General features: G+C 44.9%; 1 pseudogene; it reads right to left on the bottom strand.

The window, feature by feature from the left end:
• Positions 1-274: 274 nt before the first annotated feature.
• Positions 275-3,975, bottom strand: LOC124684595 (annotated as a pseudogene).
• Positions 3,976-10,542: the final 6,567 nt, after the last annotated feature.

Genomic DNA, 10,542 nt, shown 5'->3' with positions numbered 1-10,542 from the left:
AGAACCACTAAACGTGCCGCAAAAAACTCACCTCAATACGCTCCCTGGCCTCTTGTAACGACCTGAGATGCTTCACACTTAGCTTCATGCGATCTATCTCATGATCAGGTTTTTCTAGTAAATTTTTCACTTCTACGAAAACAAAAGCCAAAAATTGTTGAGTTAGAAGCTCATCTCATGTAGCATTAATGGTTTATTATTTGGGCACCTGTTAGTTAGCTAGATACCTTTTGTCCTTTTTTGACGAACTCGTGAGTAAGCTTCTTCTTAGGTTGTTCCATCAGTGTATCTTTTAAGGCTCTCTTACGACCTCGTGACAATACTTCACTTGAATGTTGTTCTTTAGTGAGCTGGTGCTGAAAAAATTACAAGATATGAGTAGAGACCTTGCAAAAACAAACTCAAATGAAAGGTCAGCACGCTGCACGCACTTAAAATTTGAGAAGTTTGCTGGGGCAAGGTGTTTACAAACTTCCATCAGTCCCTATATTGCCAAGGTGGTCCCTAGTTTCTAGTTGATGTAACGTGCACATAATGCACTCAGAGCTAGAGTTCAATTGCCAATGTTCTTACCATCAAATCTATCGTATTGAGGCAATCATGAACAAGGGTAGATTTTGTACTTACACGCATGGGTGTGGGTGTTTCCGTCACTGTTCATTTATTACTCGAGATTCGTGCTCACTATGGTAGATGAAAAGATTCTTTTCTCTTTTATATTTTTATCCAAACCTCAAACCACAACGGACAATGACGAAAACATCCACACCCTTGCTTGTAAGTACAAAAGAATTTCCTGTCACCTTTAAGTATGTCCACTCGAATTAAGGTTACCTACGCAGCCGATGAAATGAACAATTTCAAACAATATCCTGAAGAATCATTATTGGAATCTTGGTTTAGAATTATTGAAGTAAAAAATCATCGCTTTTATTCGCATGCTCAAATCCATATTCCGTAGAAGCTTTTATAATGTGTTAAACATTTGGTCTAGAGTTTTTCTTGATGCCCATGGAAATTTTTCTCTTTGAAGCCTAGATTATGCCAGCTTTGTCTTGATAAGTTTATTTGGAAATCCTGGGTAACTAAAGAAGAGTTAGAAATTGAAAAACTAAAAGCACACTTAGTAGATGTGGTCAACAAGTCAAATATTGCGGTTAATGATGACCCTAGTAGGAATAGGGTAGATTCCTACGCAGCGCATAGGGATTTAAAAAATGAATGGGACCATGTCTAAACTTGCTAAGAAAGTGAACTCCTTAGAATTCTATGTTAAGACTAAAGATTGTTCATTGATAGATCTTCATAGTCGGATCACCTCCATGAGTAGTTTTTTAAAGCAAATTATAGGGTAGCTCAATAATTAAAACTTGTACTGGTAAGTAGAAGAGAAGTTTGACATGGTCAGGCTCTGGTCCTGTGACTGCCAGCCATGTTCATTATCCCCTGGGAGCACCATTGGTCCACTTATCTGCTATTGGTAAATTATCAGTTCGATGCATCTCCCTTCTGGGTTTTGGAGTTGTGCGACAAATGTAAATAATGGGGACGAAATACTTGGTGTGTGTGGTTACAGTTAACACTATCGAGCCAACACGTCCCACTTGGAAAGAAAAAAAGTAAAGCGACAACGCTACTGTTTTTAATCTGGATAGCAGTACATGAGCTTCCACATCTCCAGATCCTCGCCTCTGTCATACTCTCTGATGTACTGAGGAACCTTCCCAAGGTCTATCCGCTCCCCCACAAGACCTGGTATGAAGGCAGCATTATTCAGGACTCCACATCCTGGAGATATAGCATTAAACGGAGGTTACTCGAGTTAGCCTGATGGGGCAATCGTTCTGTTACAGAATGCTTTGCAAAGATGTTACCATCTTGAACCGCAAAGAAAGGTTCGGAAATGCTTGTAACCGTTGGCCACCACATCTAGATCGTCCAGGCTGAAGTTGTATCTCTTCTCCAGGGTCAAGTACAGCACCTGCATCATGCAAAGAAGAATCTGACTCTTTCCCGTAATTAGCTGGATTTTCTTTGATTACATAATGATTTTTGGTAAATACGGTGATGCCTTCTTAACACCACGCGACATCAACTGTCTCACTGTATCGAAGAACAAGTCGGTGAGACCGTCACTATAAATAACATCTGCAGCGAGTAGCAGGGTGGCTTTCTCAGCCTCCTCGATTTCACTTGCAGCCCATAAGTATATTGAACTGCATTGAAGAACATGTGACTTTAAGTCGGTGCCAAGGAATATTTACCAAAACTGAAATCTGTGCACGGAATTATGCATGAATATAACAACACATGATCTCCATATTATAATTTTATTTAAATATATTGCATAGAGATAAATGTTAAGTGATGCACAGTAAAACAATAGAACAATCAGGACTGAAATTAGCACAGAAGAAGACCTTGGGTCAGATGCATCACGTGGACCCACAGGCGGAGGCCACGACGTTTTCCAGTCCAGTTCCCGTATATGGATTTTAGCTTCATCAAACTTTAGCGTGCTAGAGTTGAGACGGACATTAGCCAAGCAATTATCGAGGATATCAGTTCCTCTATCTGCTCATTCCAATTGGTGAGTAAAATATGTAAGGAGTAACAATAGCAACATGTTTACTGGACGATTTAATAGATAATGAGATACATAGTGAGATATCGTAATACAAATGACATATATATGTTAGAAACAATGCCCAGACAGTGAAGAGCTATGCCAGAAAAAAACAGTAATACAGACTGAAAATCAGATAATACTGTGAAATTTATTATGTATGGACTTTGCAAACATTTGGTATTAGCACTGCTACATTGTATCGGAACAGAATGATTAACCGTACATGTTGGAATGACTGTGGAACATGCAATTTTACATTCAAAATGTACTTAAAAGGAGGACTAAGTACCTGTGATGAAAACTTTACTAGCAACTCGAGCTTGCACCAACCCTACTAAACCTGGCAAAGATATTGTTGGTGTTCAGAAAAAGGCGTACAGTACCCTTGTACCGAATGCTAACGAAAGGGGCAGATAAAGCAAGACAGTAGGATTCTGTATCAACTAAATTTCATATTACCTGTTCCAGCACCGATCTCCATGGCAGTAACACCATCAAATTCAGAAGACGTGAAGCTTTTATGCAACACAAAGTCGGTTAGCAGCATCGCCGCCTTCCAAACCTGTGAACCAGCAGCATTAGCAACAAAGTGCAAACGAAATAAAAATATCAAAATGCATTTAGAAAATTCAGCACTGAAGCTATCAAACCTGCAACCCGACGCTGTTAAGCGAGGAGGTGATACCATGCTGCACGGTGAGCACATGATCGTCGCTTCTCCTCCCTGCGTGCCATGGAATAGCAAACTCAAAACACATCAATTATAACGACAAGGCAACTGCATAAAAAAATGTCTTCCTTACTATCTCTCTTTCTTCTTCTTCTCCGTTCAAGAACGAGGTCCCCCTCGTTGTCCACTGCGACAGCGTCCGGCAAATCACCTTATCAACAAAGCCAGGAAATAATTCACCCCGATGAGCGATACAGCTTCCACCCATCCTTCGTTACACACATACACCTACCACCGTACAAGCTACGACCAGTGCAAAACGAACTAGGTCACGCATTCACTCACAAGAACTGCTCGTCGCCGCAGCCATCTCACACCCACCGCCGTCGCTGCCTCCTGCATAGTGTTCTGTAAACGTCAAGTTACAGATCAGAAGAAGCCAAACAGACCATCTCCACCCGAAGATGCGAGTAATGCACGGCGCAGGCAAGGTGTACGACGAAATGCGCGCGAGAACCGACAAGGGCTGTCACGACCTGAGCTTGCCGTTACCTAGCGGGAGGGAGGAGAAGGTGAAGCGGGAGAGGTAGAGGCCGGAGAAGCGGGGCGGGCAGCCCAGGTGCACCTCGCTCATCACCTGCTCCTCCTCCGCCTCCCCGCCGCCGCCGGCTTCCATCGCCTGTTTCTTCCGCCGCCGCAGGTGTACTGGAGACTGGAGGTGGGCGAATGGGGTGGGCTCAGGAGCCCGTGGTCTTAATGGGCCCTCCAACCTTGGGCTTCCTGCCAGCGGCTTAAGCCTTGGTACTGATTTTCTCAAGCAAACGAAAAACTTAGCTGGTACTGATGTGAGCTCTATGCTATAGATAGAGTTGATGCTGACACTCTGTGTATCCAGATTTTGCTGAAACTTGTTTGGCTGGCCAGGAAGCACATTGTGTGCCCTGAAAAGAGGGAAGATGCAGGTTCCAAGATCCAGCTCGGAAGAATGCTAATCAATCAGGCTTTATGTCGACTGCTTTCATCGAAAGGGGGAGGGGAGGGTGCTTTCAGAGCTGACCTGCAACTGCAAGTTGCCTGAATGCATGCATGGGTCATTTTATGGGATATTTAGCTGCTTGTTCAGAGGAATGCATTTTGCCTCATCCTTTGCAATGACATAATATTTCTGGGTATTGAAATGTCTATGACCTGCACGTTCCTTGTAGATAAACTCTTTTTCTTTTACGGAACCTCGTCAGAGGGCTGGAAGCTCCCGCATGGCATTATAGGAAGAGGGTAATTGATCCAGTTAATAAGGAAAACCGGATCCACATAGTAGATAAACTCCGGGCCTTCGAAATGAAACTTGTATCTGAGGAATTAAGCCTATTTACTATGCACAAGTAGGTGCTGGCCCCAGTTCACGAGTGTTCTGATCAAGGAAAAAAATAGCGCGCTATAACAAAATAGCGTCGGCCGAAAAATATGCTATTAGTGTGCTATAGCGTGCTAATAGCGCGCTATAGCACGCTATAACGCCGAAATGATGTAGCGTGGGCTGTCTAAAAACGCTATAGCGTGCTATTAGCGTCGAAATAGCGCGCTATTTTTTTCCATGGTTCTGATACCTCAAACACGCCTTCTCCTTCCTTATGTAGATAATGCACAGCTATGTGATTGCCTGCACCATTCCTTGATACACACCTGGAATGAATCTGAAGCACATCATGTGCCCATTTTTTATTTTTACCCTGTTTCTTCTCATACCAGCTACTAAAGGTTTTCCTTGTTTACCCTTGCGGCAGTTTTAACATTTCTATGCCAATCAAGAAACCAGAACATGAACTGCTAGAGGATTTTGTTGATAATGTCAACTGGGTTTTCATGTTTCAGTGTCTTGACATTGTTGGTAACTCAAGACCATGGGACGTTGCTTCACTTACTTGCTCCCCCTAGATTCATTCATTCAGGTACGAGCAATCACAGCTGATTCAAGCAGGATGAGATGTCTAAATACATATGTTACCAATGCACTCATATGGATGGACCGTACATTTGGTTTGGTGAGCGATTAAAGGGGCTTCGTAGCACTGTTGCAATGGCCTGGCTACTTCTGTGGAGCTCAGCTCCTCCTCTGATCCCCTCCCTCCTAGGCAGAGCACAGAGCAAAGGCAGCATAAAAGCATCCTGCTCTGATCTCCGTTTTAAGTGCCCATCGGCCGACAAGCAGCTGCTGTGCCCAGCGCCAGCCATTGCTCGAGTTGAAGTGAATCAGATCGGTTGGCAGGGATAAAAATTGCAGATCCCATAAAATCCTTCCGAAGTTCTGAAATAAATACCAGCAACACTGCAACAGAGTTCTCTTCTTGAAATTCCACAAAGATATAGTATGTACTATAATTTCCCAATGCTGCTAACCTGAATTTGTGCATGTATGTTCAGCTTCGAAATTGTTTTGTGGCTGGATCTAAGTTGTAGTTAGGTAAGCATGCATGCATACATGCATGGCCAAAGAGGAGTGAGCTGAAATGGGATAGATGATGGAAGTGATTGTTTGGTGGTGATTGATGAGCAGTAACTAAGGACTCTGCAGCGCCCTGCAGGTCGCCTCAAGGGAGGACAGACGTACAGACAGAGAGACGAGGAGATGAGAGAGCACAGGAGGGGAAAGGAGGAGGAAAGGACCTACATGGTACTCTTGGATTGGCCTCTTATGGAAACATCTTGCTTCCTAGCATTTGATTCCCTATCTTTCTTGGCCAGCTGCTGCTGTTTATGATGGATCGAGTGGACAGCACTGCACTGTACTGCGCGCTTGGAGATCGATCCGGCAAATTAAATCTATCTTTCATCATCAGCTAACGTAAATACAAGCCGGTGGCAGTAGCATATAGAGGAAGATGAGAGTATATATTCACCGAGCTGCTCCTCTGTCACTACAATCGTGAAATTTATTCACTGCATCTTCCTTGCATGGAGCCTGCCTGGTTATCCATCACCCTAGTTGTCTCTCAGTAAATGTGCTCTGCATCTCTTTTTCCTGGTCTTTCTTTTCTTCTTCCTTCTGAGCTTTTAGCTTTTACTAGAAGGAAAGGAACACAATGACTAGAGATATATATACTGCCTACCGGTCTCTGGCTGTGCCTTCATGGCTGCCTTTAGTGTGAGAACAACATGTATTTCGAAAACAGAGAACTTTGAGAAAGCAGTGCAGGTTGGTAAAAGTTAGTGGAAAGAAGAAATTTGTGGTTGATTGGACAGTTTGTAGTATAAGAGGGAAGCTGGGCCAACCGATTGTTCTTTACATGCTGATACAAATTGACAGTCTTACATGATATGGCATCAACAAATGTTCTCAATCTTCAGCAGCAATCATTTATGGAAAGTTGAACAACTTTGCCCGGTTGTGTCGTCCGTATTAGTTGGACTGTAAACCGCAGGCGATTTACACAAAAATAACCCTTTTCTGAAAGAAAAAGCAACGAACTATTTCACCCATCTAACCCTTTTGTGTGGCTTCTTCCCATCGGCGCCACACCTCACCGTGTGGCGCCCATGGCATCGACGCCACATGTCCATGCCGACGTGGCGCGGTCGACGCTGACCAGCCGACGTGGCAGGATGTGGCGCCGTTCCGAAGGGCGCCACACATCCACTTATGTGTGGCGCCCATGCCCGCCCGAGCCGGAGCCTCTTATTCTTTTTCCCTCTTCTTTTCTTCTCTGGAAACAAGGAACCACCGCCGCCGGCTGCCTCTCCTCCCCCCCCCCCCCGCACCACCACCAAATCGGCCACGAATTCATCAGATCTGACCGGCCAAATCCTTCCCCATCCATTCCTTATGGTAATCCCCTTCGAATCATTTCCATTCATCCACTAATTTCATAGATCTTGCTAGATTTGGACATGAACCCTAGACATAGAATTTTTTGTTGGTGGACTCTATATTGTAGTGTATGTGTTGAAATTCATAGCCTCATGTATGCATGTGTTTGAACCATAGATTTATTGGAACCCTAGATATGAAATTTTACATGTATGTGTTGAAACCCTATGTATGTATGTGTTGAAATGGCTAATATTTGTTTGGCAAATGCATTCAATTGTGTTACATATGCCTAGTAGTTGCTTAGGAAATGCATTATATTGTCTTACATATGCCTAGTATTTTCTTAGGAATGACTCATATTTGTTAGGAATGGCTCATAATATGGTGTATTTGTGTAAACATGTAGGATGGTGTGGCTCCTAGATCATGAGTATGACAAGGATCACCGGGCTTTTCATAAGAGGGAAAAGGGGAAGGTACTAATATTTAGTTTTGTTAACACCTCTTGTTTTATTACATTGGATATGGCATAATATTGTGTGTATGGATGTGGTCGTAGGTTCTTCAGCCCTTGAAGATTCGTTACCACGGTAGCATCAAGGACATGTCGTATGACGAGCGGTACACGGAGTTCATCCAGCCTACCGGTCTTCTCCCGTTCATCACGCTTGTAAGCCGGGGGCGCCGAACATGAACGCTGCGGCACTCACCGCCCTTGTCGACTGGTGGAGGCCGGAGACGCACACCTTTCACTTGAGGGTTGGCGAAATGACCCCTACTCTTCAGGATGTTTCCAGGATCCTTGGTCTTCCTATTCAAGGCGAACCACTGTGTATGAACACAACTTCTGATGGGTGGCGCTAGCAGATGGAGGGGCTTATTGGCATGGCTCCTCCGGAGCCAGAAGATAAAAAGGATAGAGCTCCTGCCGGCGCACCTTTCCTTTGGATCAGGACTCACTTTGGTACTTGCCAGCCAGAGGCCAACAAGGACACTGTCAGGACATACACCCAGGACATACACCCAAGTGTACTTGTGGTATATGCTTTCGAGGACTCTCTTTGCTGATAGTGGTGGGAAATTGGCCCATTGGTGTTGGCTCAAGGCGCTTACGGTGTTGGAGCACCAGTGGAGTTGGGGAAGCGCGGCACTTGCCTACCTCTACCGACAGGTGATGATTTGTTATCTTTACTATTCTTCTATAGTAGTCTGCTAGACAAAGTACTAACCAAATGTCTTATGTACGCAGTTGGACGAAGGTTGTCGCAGGATTGGGACCGGCGGCATTGGTGGATGCTTGCTCGTACTTTTCGTATGGAGCTGGGACCGCCTATCAGTTGGGCGGCCGAAGATACTCAACCAGAGGCCATGGACTCATTACCGGAACAACCTTGATCGGGAGCCCACTTGGGCATACATTTGGGACAATGTCTCGGAGATGACGAACGATCCAATTGTCATGTACAGGCACTACACTGAGGAGTTGGACACTCTTATCTCTGAGCAGGTAACCGATTTTAAACCATCACTCTTTTGCTATCATATTTCATCAACTTCATTGGCGTGTTGTAAATTTTGAAATATTTGTATGCTGCGGGTGGATTAGGAGCCATATGGTAGCTTTTACCGTATAGGAACGGCGATGACTGACCTCAACCCCAAGCGCACGGAGGAGTTGGCTTTCTAGCGTATGCGGTGCCCACTCGTATGCATGTGGATTGTTGAATACCACCAGCCGCACAGAGTGATGAGACAGTTTGGGTTGTACCAGGAGAGCCCACCTCAGTGGCAACACACGGACCACGCGCTCCATAGGTAAACTTCTTGAATCATGCGATGGAAACTTGTTGATTGAAAGCGATAGAATCTTACTTTATCCCATGTGCTCTAATGTCTTGCAGGCTTGATAGGCAGCGACAGAGGAAGATCACGAATTGGCCTCTCCATCATAGGATTCACGTGACAGTGTTCGAACACTGTTTGGAGGCGGTACGGCTTGGCGGACATGTCGAGGTTGTCCCGTACGACGCGGTCGCTTTCAACAACTATCTCCATTGGTTTCATCAAAGCACGCGTATCGAGTTAGTGAACCACGCGTATGATGAAGACATCTTGGACGAGCCCATCGCGTTCGATGAGGTTGCGCAAAGCCAGTACGACAGGATTGCTCGAGCAGGGAGATCGACTTCTATTGCTTCCTCCCTCAACTTTGTTTTAATGTATTCTCTCATTAGCTAGTACATCATCTATATTGGCATGTGCTCGCTCAAATTGTGTATAATATGTTTGTCACAGCGGTTCGAGATCCAAAAAACAGCTAACGAGTGTGAGGTTGTTTGGGATCAGAGCCATAGAGATGAAAAGCCTACCGGATCGATGCGGTATTTCATTAAGGTATGGTCACCAACTTTGAATGTAGGTTATTGTGTTTGGTGGCTTTGTAACCATGAGTTCCATGACGCGGAACATTGCACGGAAGTTGCGGCGGTTAGCCAACTTGCTAGATTGCCGCGAAGGCGAAATTGCTACATCCTCTTCTGAAGATTCGGAGGTATGGACTATTTTGTTGCCGTCAAACATGTGCTTAGTAATTTTAACTTTTTCTGACCATGTGTTCATGTTTGTGAAGATTCCTGGCGACACCATTCTGACTCAAGGGGTCAAACGGTCTGCGTACACGTTGAAGCCAAGGGGCAAGGCTCCGAACCGTTACACTCCAGAAGACTACGCGAACCGAGGGAAGAAGGCTATCGTTGAGTCCGACGAGGAGCCGCCGAAGAGGTCAGCTTTGATGAGGATGAGGAACGATGAGCCGTCCTCCTCAGAGGAAGAGGTGGAGGAAGAAGTGCCACCGCCACCGCCACGGAGGAAGCAGCCTGCGAGGAGGGGACGTCGATCTTAGATGAACTCTACCTATGTCATTGTGAACTCTACCATATATGAACCCTACCTATGTCATTTGGGCCCATGTCGTCATTGCTACATATTGTTTGAATTCTATCTTAAATTGTATGAATCTATGTGCTACGATGTTAGCTATGATGTTGTTATGTGTATGATGTGTGTATAAAATTGCTATTGATATGAGTAGTCACTTTTCAACCATGACAAGTCAGTTTTCTTGATTTTTATACCCAAGTCAATATGTGGCGCCGATGCCATGGGCGCCACACTTCAGAGTGTGGCGCCGATGCCACGGGCGCCACACATAACAACATAATGGCCCGAAACTTACTGTAAGACAATTCTCCAGGGACTTAGCCGTTTTGGCGTCCTGTTTGTGTGGCGCCAGTGCCATCAGCGCCACACTGTTAAGTGTGGCGCCCATGACGTTGGCGCCTGATGACCCACAAGTATAGGGGATCGCAACAGTCTTCCAGGGAAGTAAAACCCAATTTATTGATTCGACACAAGGGGAGCCAAAGAATACTTGTA

This window comes from Lolium rigidum, chromosome 1 (assembly GCF_022539505.1).
Source record: "Lolium rigidum isolate FL_2022 chromosome 1, APGP_CSIRO_Lrig_0.1, whole genome shotgun sequence".
In the NCBI taxonomy this organism is placed as follows: domain Eukaryota; kingdom Viridiplantae; phylum Streptophyta; class Magnoliopsida; order Poales; family Poaceae; genus Lolium; species Lolium rigidum.
The sequence above is the reverse complement of the archived record's forward strand: the minus strand, read 5'-3'. Positions and strand labels throughout refer to the sequence as shown.